The sequence below is a fragment of the Callionymus lyra genome, chromosome 17 (assembly GCF_982586985.1).
Source record: "Callionymus lyra chromosome 17, fCalLyr1.hap1.1, whole genome shotgun sequence".
NCBI lineage: Eukaryota > Metazoa > Chordata > Actinopteri > Syngnathiformes > Callionymidae > Callionymus > Callionymus lyra.
This window is the reverse complement of record NC_141834.1, coordinates 1498434-1510612: the sequence shown is the minus strand read 5'-3', so window position 1 is coordinate 1510612 and position 12179 is coordinate 1498434. Positions and strand designations below refer to the sequence as shown.

Below are 12179 nucleotides of genomic sequence, written 5' to 3'. Positions count from 1 at the left end.
CTCGACATGAAGAAGCTTTCTCAGAGACGAGGCAGGGACTCGAGGAAAAAACAATTATGAAGCGGTTAGAGGGCTTAGAACAAATGTGTATAACCTGAGATTATGATAATAACTCAGGGGTTCTGCAGTACACTGAGAGAGAACCATTCTGAGGAAGAAAATTCACTATTACAAATTAGCATTCAAAAAGAATAGTTTGAGTAAGCTACTCCAAATATGTTAAAATAACATGTTTATGTAAGCAAGATGGTAAACCTATTAACAATTGATAAACACAGCTACAATATGCTCTAAACATACTAACCACTGTTTTCATTCTTATAGAAAAACAAAAAAATGAATACAACTCTGGTAAAGTTACAATCTTTCTGGAAACATGTCTTAGCAAACACATAAGGCAATGTAAATCAATGGTACAGCATTTATGAGGTCCTGGGTTCAATCCCCAACGTCTCCACTTCTGATTTTTGTCAAAGAAATTAGTAATCACAAGGTTTATGTAGCTCAGTGGTAGAGGGCATGCTAAGAACGTATAACGTTCTTCGTTCAATCCCCAGTCTCTATCTCATATTTTTTCAGTGAAAAATGTAACAAATGTATTATTAGACAGCTCTAACTGATGATTCTTGGTTTAAATGCTAGTCATATGTTGCTCAGTGGTAGAAACTGTGCTTTCTATGTAGAAGTTCCTGGGTTCAACTCTCAGCATCCACCCTTTCGTTGTGTAGATGAGTCACATTATTACACACAGAATGGAAACTTTCATATCTGAATGAACAATGTTTCTACTTGTTTTCACAAGAATCTATTCTAAAGAATGTATAACATTCTTGGTTCAGTCTGTATTCTTTTAGTGTAGAATGTATCAACCGTCTAGTCCGTCTAAAGTGTGCTTTTTCCCTTGTAGAAGGTCCTCAGTTCAATTCCCAGCATCCCCATCTTTTGTTGTGTAGATGAACCACAGTATTACACACTTCATATATGAATTAACAATGTCTCTACTTGCTTTCACAATAATCTAGTTTAAAGACAATGATTTTAATGGACATAATATTTGGACTAAGACTTTAACTAAGAGTTAATTAAGCTGTGATGTCTGATTGAAGCAAAGTTACATTCAATATTTTGAAAATAGCCCCAACTGGTAGCCTACACTCTGGTGTAGTTACAATCTTTCTGGAAACAAGTCTGAGCAAACACAAAAAGGGGAATGTAGCTCAGTGGTAGAGCGTGTGCTTCGCATGTATGACGTCCTGGTTCCAGCCAGCAGGATGGTGGGAATGGGGCAGCAAGGAGCATGGACTAAATGGGAGAACGTTCTGCAACGGAAAATCACCTGGTGCAACATCTGGAAAGCAGAATTCCATCGCATCAGATTTTTAGTCCATGTCCTTTAGAATTTCCTTCCAAGCCCAGCAAACCTCCACGTCTGGGGTATAATGGAGACTGTCCAAAGAAGCAGAAGTGGGATGAAAGGGCACTTCTAAGAGCATTCCCAAGAAGAAAACTAAGGCTGTAAAAGCAATGTTCAGTTTTCATGACTATTAAGGAAACAGGAAAATGTGGAAGTGGCTTTGTAGATCAACAAAAAGATAGGCAACTAGAAAGCAAAATAAATGTTGCTCCTACTAAAAAGGTGCCCTGTAAAAGTCTTGAACTCTCAACCTTCAGATATGAGACTGTCACACTCTCCTTACTGCGCCAACAAGGCTAGACTTGCAAACCTAACAAAGAGTCAAAGTACGTAAGGTAAGGTACGTCTGTTTGTTAGGTGGTGAAAAGGGTTCAGAAGCATTATTGGATGGGTACTTCTGAGAGCCGACAAACGAAATGACAGACTGCTAGTCAGCAAGAGGAAAAATATTGAACTTTAAGGAAACTAAATTAGGTGTTAGAGAGCATCCCCTAGATTAGAAGAACACTAAGGCTTTGTAAATCGAAAGATTCCAAAACGATAGTTCATTAGAAAGAAAAACAAAGCGTGCCACTAGTAAAAATATGCCCTGGGTGTGGCTTAAACTCATGACATTCAGATTATGAGACTGATGTGCTGCCTATTGCACAAACAAGGCTTGGCATGCCAAACTGACAATGAGTCAAAGGTATGTTTGTTTGTTAGGTGGTGAAGGTTTAAAAGCATGATTGAATGGGTACTTTGGTGAACCAACAAAAAAAAATGACAAACTGCTTGTCAGCAAGAGGAAAAATATTAAATTTCACGAAACTAAATAAGGTGTTGGAGAACTTTCCCTAGAAGAACACTAAGATTGTAAAAGCAAAGTTCAGTTATCATGACTATTAGGGAAACAGGGATATGTGGAGGTGGCACATTCTAAAAAGATAGGCAACGAGAAAGCAAGATGAATGTTGACTTAACATAAACCTGTGCTGTGTCTCAAATCGCATACTACTCTTAGTATGCTAGAAGTTAGTATGCATCAGTTTAGTGTACGTACTAACTAGTACGCAAATTCTCCACAGATAGTATGTCTCAAATCAAACACTGCTGCTACACACCAACCGGAAATCACATGACAGCTTCTTCTTCTACTACTAATTAACGATGATTTCAATCACTATCGCCCTGTTGACGCCATACCACAACCATCTTGAGGCCCTCTACAACGCCCGCCTGGCAAAAGCCAGATGTGTTATGAAGAGAGCCTTTGGCATACTTAAAACAAGGTGGAGGTCCCTCTTCCTGAAGGCCTTGGAGGTGGTCGCTTGCTGCATCATATTGCACAACATCTGCCTCAGCAACTGCGTTGAGCTTGAGCCAGAGGATGCTGATGTGGAGGGAGCAGCAGGAGACCACTACCACCCAGAACCAGCAGCCCCAGGTGCCATCTGTGGAGCAGACGACAGGCACAGGATGGCAATGTTGTGTGTTGCGCCTGAGCACGACTACATCTGATAATAAATAATGTACATAGCAGTCACGACTCCTTATTAAAATGTGTCACGAATATGTCCTTACAATAGCTTAAATGAACATTTATTTTTTTCTACAAAAAAAATACACAAAATAAAAATAAATAATTTTTTTAAAGATAATGCCAGAATGTCAAGGAGACGCTCCTCCCTGGCAGCAGTCTCCTTGTCTCCCCTCTCATCCCTCACCCTCATTTCCATCATGATCCTCTCTTCTCTCTCCCTCATCTCCCTCATCATTCGCTCCTCTCTCTCCACACTCTCCCTGTACCTCCGCTCCTTTCTCTCCACGCTCTCCCTGTACCTCCTCTCCTCTTTCTCCGAGTCATCTTTTCTCCTCTTCTCTTCTCTCTCCATAAGCTATCTTGCGTTGATTTGCTGGAGCTCCAAAAAGTGTCCATCTTTTTTTTGGAGCTCATTCAGCGCATCCACAACATCCACAACATCCCGCCGCCTTTTCTGGGTAGATGCTGTGGATGCGCTTTGCTGTGGGGTCTGCAACCACAACCGCGTCCTGGGAGGATGAGGCGATGAGGCAATGCGGTGTTATCGAAGGCTTGGCCACAATCGCCTCATCCATCGAGGTGTACCACTTCCAGAATGCGGCAGTGACTTCACCCCCCTCTTTGCTGATCCCAGTTGAGGGGCACTTCAGCTTCTGTGAAGGAAAGAATTAGAGGGAATGATATATTTTACATCTATATCCTTATTGTCATATGAAGCCATTTAACTTATAATAATGTTTCTGGGATCTGAGTAATGTGTATGCCAACAGGACATCTTAGCTTGAAAACCAACCTTGTACGCTTGTTTGAGGTTTTCCCACTTCTTTTTGATGTAGGCTGGGGTCACCTTCCCCCCAAGCTCCCGGGCATTAATGAACACCCTGATTGAAATACAAGTTGACACAACTATGCAATGACACTCCTTACAGCAGTGCTTCTCAATTATTTGCTGTTAGGCCCCCCCTAAGAAGAAGTACAAATTTCACGCCCCCCCCCAAATATACAAATATACGCTGCCACCGGAAATAATATCATTTGTCAATAAAATTGCACCGCTGCATAACATTATATTCTTATTAACATTAAAGAAGACTAAATAAAGAAATATGGATCAATTTAACAAATAATTACTTTATTAACACAGTAGAAAAAACTTAAAGAGCATACATTTAGTGCAAACATTTTCTGAGCATTGGATACTGAAAGAAAACTTATCAATAAATAATAATTAAATAAAATTGACCAGCAACATTAACTCAGGAGCACAATATATAAAACAATTTGAACCAGCTGATACTGAAAAATAAAGACTATAATCAATAAATAATACATTCAAATTGCTCAGAAAAATCAACTCAGGAGCACAATATATAAAACTATTTGAACCAGCAATATATAAAACACTATGATACTGAATACTTATACATTGTAATTGATCAGCAACATCAACTCAGGAGCATAAAATATTAAACTCTTAAAAACCGAAAATGAATAAGACAATGTGTGCTGATTTGTTTCTTTTATCAAAATGAGGAAGTGAGGAAGCTTAATGGCTACAATGAGCACGTTTTGCAGAGCACAGCTTTTCGAAGCGGGGTTTGAAGCATGACACTGCAACTCTCAGCTCGTGCTCAATGTTTAGCTGGGACCTGTACTTGGTCTTCAGTACAGCAACAGCAGAGAAGCCAGTCTCACAAAGATAGGATGTTGCAAAAGGAAGAAGAATGCTCATAGCCCTCTGCCCTAAGAGTGGATACTGCCTCTCTACACTCAGCCAGAATTCACTCAGTGTCTGTGATGTGAACCTCAGTCTCAATGTGGAGTCAGACGTCATATCAATGAACTGGTCCTCCTCTGCAGAGCTGAAACCAGTTGGAGCTGGCACATTGAAAGGATTGATCACCCAGTCATACTGAGAACTGTTTTCAGGGAAGTACTTTTTAAAGAATCCCATCAGTGATGAAATATGCTCCTTAATACATGGAATCACAGAGGTGGCATCATTGTCACTTGTGTCAACAAAGTCATGCAGATTCTCGAACGAATCAGTATTTCCTTCATCAAGTCGCCTCCCCCACATTGTAAGCTTTCGAGTGAAAGAGCTGATCTTGTCTGTGACCTGAGGGAGGTGTTTATCTTTCCCTTGAAGCTGTAAATTGAGTTCATTTAGCTTTCCAAATATGTCACTCAGGTAGGCCAGTTTTGCCAGGAATTTCTCATCACCAAATTTTACTGCAAGGTCATACTTTGCAAAAACATTTGTATCTGCTCCCTGAGCTCAAAAACTCTGGACAAGACCTTTCCTCTTGACAGCCACCTTGCTTCACTATGAAACAGCACAGCTTGGTGTTCAGCTCCCATTTCCTCACAGATAGCAGAGAAGACTCTCGTTTTTAATGGTCTGGTCTTTATAAAATTGATAACACTAACAATGTCAGTCATAACCTCACTTAAACCAGAGGGAAGGTGTCTTGATGCCAGTGCCTCTCTGTGTATAACACAGTGTGTCCACTCAACATTAGGTGAGACCTTCTTGATGAGTGCCCTGAGTCCCTTTCTCATCCCTGCCATGGTCTGTGCACCATCACTGCAAATACTAATGCAGTTCTCCCACTTAAGCCCATTCTCAGTCAGGAAGCAGTCCAGTATTTTGAATAGCTCTTCAGCTGTGGCTCTGTCTCTGACATATTTACAAAAAAGTAGATCCTCACACAGGGAGTTTGACATGTCAAAACGAACATAAGCAATAAACAAACAGTCTTTGTTGCTATCAGTTGCTTCATCAAACTGTAATGCAAAACGTTTGTCTTTGAGTTGATCTACCAGCTGTTCTTTCAGGTCGTCAGAAATGTCATGTATACGTCTGGCGACAGTGTCGTTGGACAGAGGGATTGTCTTTAATTTTGCAGCACTTGTGTCATCCAGCATGACAGAGACCATGTCTAATGCTGCAGGCAGTATCAGCTCCTCTGCTATGGTGTGGCATATGGTCCCTGTGTACACTGACAACGAGAGCGCCACTGCCACCTACCTTAGAGGATGCGCAATTACACTTTATTCTTATACGACACGTAAAAAAAAAAGCATGTTCCCCAGGGTCACTCGCGCCCCCCCTGGCATCGCTGCGCGCGCCCCCCTATTTGAGAAGCACTGCCTTACAGTAACATCAATGTATACACATCTGTAAGTTATGAAAGGTGTCATTCATGTTAGCATGATAAATGATGTTGTTCATTCACTTACTCATAGCCAGTGATGGCTGCATTACGCCTCCCTGTAAAAAGGGAGGCGTTAGCAGATCGCCACTCAATGAGGGCCCTTGTGTCTTCATCGCCCCCTTTACAATAAATACATTTTTAAATGAAAATAAAAACAATAATATCTATACTTGGAACAGTAAAAAAAATATTGTTTATATACTGTGTGCTGATACGCAAGCTTCAGCATTTCGGCTGTGAACACACACCTTATACCACAATAAACGTAACGTACATGTCATGACGTATGTTTAGTGACTGTTCGCTCGCAAGCTAGCGAAATAACATTAGCATTCTAGTTTTGGTCCAAAATACACATAAACATACGTTACTGACGTTTCTATACAACAGCACTAGTGCAAACATATGAAATGAAAAACTTACATCGGTATAAAGTTGAAAAATTGACCGAGGGGACGTCGCTATCAACGTGCTCTCTTGCCGCTTCCATTTGACTGGTAGTGACGTAATTTCCGTTCACAACGTCAAAGTCATTAAGATGGCGGCCGTTTAGGGTGGTTAGTGTCCATCGAACCATGCTCAGTTTTGTGGGCGTGTTAGTACGCCAATTTAGTGTGCATGGCGCACTAAATTTCCCATACTAAGAATTGAGACGCACTAACAATATTAACTTTGAGTACGCTAGTATGCGATTTGAGACACAGCACTGCACTGTGTGAGCCTTGAACTCACTACCTTCGGATTATGAGGCTGACGCGCGAAGGTACGTCTGTTTGTAAGTTGGTGAAAGGGTTTAAAAGCGTGATAGAATGGGTACTTTGGTGAACCAACAAAAATATGACAGACTGCTGGTCAGCAAGAGGAAAAATATTCAATTTTACGAAACTAAATAAGGTGTTGTAGAACATTCCCTAGAAGAACAATAAGGCTTTGTAAATCGAAAGATTCCAAAAAGATAGGTGATTCGAAAGCAAAACAATGTTTGCCACTAGTAAAAAGGTGCCCTGTGTGAGGTTTGAACTCAAGACCTTCAGATTATGAGACTGACGCGCTGCCTACTGCGCCAACAAGGCTTGGTGTGCTGACCTGATAATGAGTCAAAGGTATGTCTGTTTGTAAGGTGGTGAAAGGGTTTAAAAGCGTGATTGAATGGGTACTTTGGTGAACCAACAAAAAAAATGACAGACTGCTGGTCAGCAAGAGGAAAAATATTAAATTTCACGAACTAAATAAGGTGTTGGAGAACTTTCCCTAGAAGAACACTAAGGTTGTAAAAGCAAAGTTCAGTTATCATGACTATTAGGGAAACAGGTAAATTTGGAGGTGGCTTTGTAGATTGACACATTCTTAAAAGATAAGCAACTAGAAAGCAACCTGAATGTTGACCTTAACTTAAACCTGCCCTGTGTGAGGCTTGAACTCACAACCTTCAGATTATGAGACTGATGCGCTGCCTACTGCGCCAACAAGGCTTGGCGTGCTGACCTGACAATGAGTCAAAGTTACGTCTGTTTGTAAGGTTGTGAAAGGATGTAAAAGCGTGATTGAATGGGTACTTTGGTGAACCAACTAAAAAAGGAGAGACTGCTGGTCAGAAAGAGGAAAAATATTCAATTTTACGTAAGGTGTTGGAGAACTTTCCCTAAGAGAACACCAAGGTTGTAAAAGCAAAGTTCAGTTATCATGACTATTAGGGAAACAGGTAAATTTGGAGGTGGCTTTGTAGATCGACACATTCTAAAAAGATGGGGAACTAGAAAGCAACATGAATGTTGACCTTAACATAAACCTGCCCTGTGTGAGGCTTGAACTCACGACCTTCAGATTATGAGACTGACGCGCTGCCTACTGCGCCAACAAGGCTTGGCGTGTTGAGCTGACAATGAGTCAAAGGTACGTCTGTTTGTAAGATGGTGAAAGGGTTTAAAAGCGTGATTGAATGGGTACTTTGGTGAACCAACAAAAAAAATGACAGACTGCTGGTCAGCAAGAGGAAAAATATTAAATTTCACGAACTAAATAAGGTGTTGGAGAACTTTCCCTAGAAGAACACTAAGGTTGTAAAAGCAAAGTTCAGTTATCATGACTATTAGGGAAACAGGTAAATTTGGAGGTGGCTTTGTAGATTGACACATTCTTAAAAGATAAGCAACTAGAAAGCAACCTGAATGTTGACCTTAACATAAACCTGCCCTGTGTGAGGCTTGAACTCACAACCTTCAGATTATGAGACTGATGCGCTGCCTACTGCGCCAACAAGGCTTGGCGTGCTGACCTGACAATGAGTCAAAGTTACGTCTGTTTGTAAGGTTGTGAAAGGATTTAAAAGCGTGATTGAATGGGTACTTTGGTGAACCAACTAAAAAAGGAGAGACTGCTGGTCAGAAAGAGGAAAAATATTCAATTTTACGTAAGGTGTTGGAGAACTTTCCCTAAGAGAACACTAAGGTTGTAAAAGCAAAGTTCAGTTATCATGACTATTAGGGAAACAGGTAAATTTGGAGGTGGCTTTGTAGATCGACACATTCTAAAAAGATAGGCAACTAGAAAGCAAAATGAATGTTGACCTTAACATAAACTTGCCCTGTGTGAGGCTTGAACTCACGACCTTCAGATTATGAGACTGACGCGCTGCCTACTGCGCCAACAAGGCTTGCCATGCTGACCTGACAATTAGTCAAAGGTACGTCTGTTTGTAAGGTGGTGAAAGGGTTTAAAAGCGTGATTGAATGGGTACTTTGGTGAACCAACAAAAAAATGACAGACTGCTGGTCAGCAAGAGGAAAAATATTCAATTTTACGAACTAAATAAGGTGTTGTAGAACATTCCCTAGAAGAACAATAAGGCTTTGTAAATCGAAAGATTCCAAAAAGATAGGTGATTCGAAAGCAAAACAATGTTTGCCACTAGTAAAAAGGTGCCCTGTGTGAGGCTTGAACTCACGACCTTCAGATTATGAGACTGACGCGCTGCCTACTGCGCCAATAAGGCTTGGCATGCTGACCTGACAATGAGTCAAAGGTATGTCTGTTTGTAAGGTGGTGAAATGGTTTAAAAGCGTGATTGAATGGGTACTTTGGTGAACCAACAAAAAAATGACAGACTGCTGGTCAACAAGAGGAAAAATATTCAATTTTACGAAACTAAATAAGGTGTTGGAGAACTTTCCCTAGAAGAACACTAAGGTTGTAAAAGCAAAGTTCAGTTATCATGACTATTAGGGAAACAGGTAAATTTGGAGGTGGCTTTGTAGATCGATCCATTCTAAAAAGATAGGCAACTAGAAAGCAAAATGAATGTTGACCTTAACATAAACCTGCCCTGTGTGAGGCTTGAACTCACGACCTTCAGATTATGAGACTGACGCGCTGCCTACTGCGCCAACAAGGCTTAGCATGCTGACCTGACAATTAGTCAAAGGTACTTCTGTTTGTAAGGTGGTGAAAGGGTTTAAAAGCGTGATAGAATGGGTACTTTGGTGAACCAACAAAAAAATGACAGACTGCTTGTCAGCAAGAGGAAAAATATTCAATTTTACGAACTAAATAAGGTGTTGAAGAAAATTCCCTAGTAGAACAATAAGGCTTTGTAAATCGAAAGATTCCAAAAAGATAGGTGATTCGAAAGCAAAACAATGTTTGCCATAACTAAAAAGGTGCCCTGTGTGAGGCTCGAACTCACGACCTTCAAATTATGAGACTGAGCGCTGCCTACTGCGCCAACAAGGCTTGGTGTGCTGAGCCGACAATGAGTCAAAGGTACGTCTGTTTGTAAGGTGGTGAAAGGGTTTAAAAGCGTGATTGAATGGGTATCTTGATCTTTAAAGTATGTACTTTTTTGAGTATTGTTTTGATTGTTTAAGCGCTTTGTGACCCTGGTCTCGAAAAGCGCTATATAAATAAATATTACTTACTTACTTACTTACTTACTTACTTTGGTGAACCAACAAAAAAAAGGACAGACTGCTGGTCAGCAAGAGGAAAAATATTGAATTTTACGAACTAAATTAGGTGTTGTAGAACATTCCCTAGAAGAACAATAAGGCTTTGTAAATCGAAAGATTCCAAAAAGATAGGTGATTCGAAAGCAAAACAATATTTGCCACTAGTAAAAAGGTGCCCTGTGTGAGGCTTGAACTCACGACCTTCAGATTATGAGACTGACGCGCTGCCTACTGCGCCAACAAGGCTTGGCGTGCTGAGCCGACAATGAGTCAAAGGTACGTCTGTTTGTAAGGTGGTGAACGGGTTTAAAAGCGTGATTGAATGGGTACTTTGGTGAACCAACAAAAAAAATGACAGACTGCTGGTCAGCAAGAGGAAAAATATTCAATTTCACGAACTAAATAAGCTGTTGGAGAACTTTCCCTAGAAGAACAATAAGGCTTTGTAAATCGAAAGATTCCAAAAAGATAGGTGATTCGAAAGCAAAACAATGTTTGCCACTAGTAAAAAGGTGCCCTGTGTGAGGTTCGAACTCAAGACCTTCAGATTATGAGACTGACGCGCTGCCTACTGCGCCAACAAGGCTTGGTGTGCTGACCTGATAATGAGTCAAAGGTATGTCTGTTTGTAAGGTGGTGAAAGGGTTTAAAAGCGTGATTGAATGGGTACTTTGGTGAACCAACAAAAAAAATGACAGACTGCTGGTCAGCAAGAGGAAAAATATTCAATTTCACGAACTAAATAAGCTGTTGGAGAACTTTCCCTAGAAGAACACTAAGGTTGTAAAAGCAAAGTTCAGTTATCATGACTATTAGGGAAACAGGTAAATTTGGAGGTGGCTTTGTAGATTGACACATTCTTAAAAGATAAGCAACTAGAAAGCAACCTGAATGTTGACCTTAACATAAACCTGCCCTGTGTGAGGCTTGAACTCACAACCTTCAGATTATGAGACTGATGCGCTGCCTACTGCGCCAACAAGGCTTGGCGTGCTGACCTGACAATGAGTCAAAGTTACGTCTGTTTGTAAGGTTGTGAAAGGATTTAAAAGCGTGATTGAATGGGTACTTTGGTGAACCAACTAAAAAAGGAGAGACTGCTGGTCAGAAAGAGGAAAAATATTCAATTTTACGTAAGGTGTTGGAGAACTTTCCCTAAGAGAACACTAAGGTTGTAAAAGCAAAGTTCAGTTATCATGACTATTAGGGAAACAGGTAAATTTGGAGGTGGCTTTGTAGATCGACACATTCTAAAAAGATAGGCAACTAGAAAGCAAAATGAATGTTGACCTTAACATAAACCTGCCCTGTGTGAGGCTTGAACTCACGACCTTCAGATTATGAGACTGACGCGCTGCCTACTGCGCCAACAAGGCTTGGCGTGCTGAGCTGACAATGAGTCAAAGGTACGTCTGTTTGTAAGGTGGTGAAAGGTTTAAAAGCGTGATTGAATGGGTACTTTGGTGAACCAACAAAAAAAATGACAGACTGCTGGTCAGCAAGAGGAAAAATATTCAATTTTACGAACTAAATAAGGTGTTGTAGAACATTCCCTAGAAGAACAATAAGGCTTTGTAAATCGAAAGATTCCAAAAAGATTGGTGATTCGAAAGCAAAACAATATTTGCCACTAGTAAAAAGGTGCCCTGTGTGAGGCTTGAACTCACGACCTTCAGATTATGAGACTGACGCGCTGCCTACTGCGCCAACAAGGCTTGGCGTGCTGAGCCGACAATGAGTCAAAGGTACGTCTGTTTGTAAGGTGGTGAAAGGGTTTAAAAGCGTGATTGAATGGGTACTTTGGTGAACCAACAAAAAAAATGACAGACTGCTGGTCAGCAAGAGGAAAAATATTCAATTTCACGAACTAAATAAGCTGTTGGAGAACTTTCCCTAGAAGAACAATAAGGCTTTGTAAATCGAAAGATTCCAAAAAGATAGGTGATTCGAAAGCAAAACAATGTTTGCCACTAGTAAAAAGGTGCCCTGTGTGAGGTTCGAACTCAAGACCTTCAGATTATGAGACTGACGCGCTGCCTACTGCGCCAACAAGGCTTGGTGTGCTGACCTGATAATGAGTC

The 12179-nt window shown here is 40.7% G+C and overlaps 9 non-coding genes across 9 annotated transcripts; all 9 read right to left on the bottom strand.

The window, feature by feature from the left end:
- Positions 1-7553: 7553 nt before the first annotated feature.
- Positions 7554-7626, bottom strand: trnam-cau (transfer RNA methionine (anticodon CAU)). The gene has a single exon. It is a non-coding gene; the product is annotated as a tRNA-Met (tRNA).
- A 318-nt stretch (positions 7627-7944) lies between these two features.
- trnam-cau (transfer RNA methionine (anticodon CAU)) lies at positions 7945-8017 on the bottom strand. The gene has a single exon. It is a non-coding gene; the product is annotated as a tRNA-Met (tRNA).
- A 326-nt stretch (positions 8018-8343) lies between these two features.
- trnam-cau (transfer RNA methionine (anticodon CAU)) lies at positions 8344-8416 on the bottom strand. Its single transcript has one exon. It is a non-coding gene; the product is annotated as a tRNA-Met (tRNA).
- A 318-nt stretch (positions 8417-8734) lies between these two features.
- Positions 8735-8807, bottom strand: trnam-cau (transfer RNA methionine (anticodon CAU)). The gene has a single exon. It is a non-coding gene; the product is annotated as a tRNA-Met (tRNA).
- A 665-nt stretch (positions 8808-9472) lies between these two features.
- On the bottom strand, positions 9473-9545 carry trnam-cau (transfer RNA methionine (anticodon CAU)). The gene has a single exon. It is a non-coding gene; the product is annotated as a tRNA-Met (tRNA).
- A 726-nt stretch (positions 9546-10271) lies between these two features.
- On the bottom strand, positions 10272-10344 carry trnam-cau (transfer RNA methionine (anticodon CAU)). Its single transcript has one exon. It is a non-coding gene; the product is annotated as a tRNA-Met (tRNA).
- A 666-nt stretch (positions 10345-11010) lies between these two features.
- On the bottom strand, positions 11011-11083 carry trnam-cau (transfer RNA methionine (anticodon CAU)). Its single transcript has one exon. It is a non-coding gene; the product is annotated as a tRNA-Met (tRNA).
- Positions 11084-11401: 318 nt separating this feature from the next.
- trnam-cau (transfer RNA methionine (anticodon CAU)) lies at positions 11402-11474 on the bottom strand. Its single transcript has one exon. It is a non-coding gene; the product is annotated as a tRNA-Met (tRNA).
- A 266-nt stretch (positions 11475-11740) lies between these two features.
- Positions 11741-11813, bottom strand: trnam-cau (transfer RNA methionine (anticodon CAU)). The gene has a single exon. It is a non-coding gene; the product is annotated as a tRNA-Met (tRNA).
- Between the last annotated feature and the right edge of the window lie 366 nt (positions 11814-12179).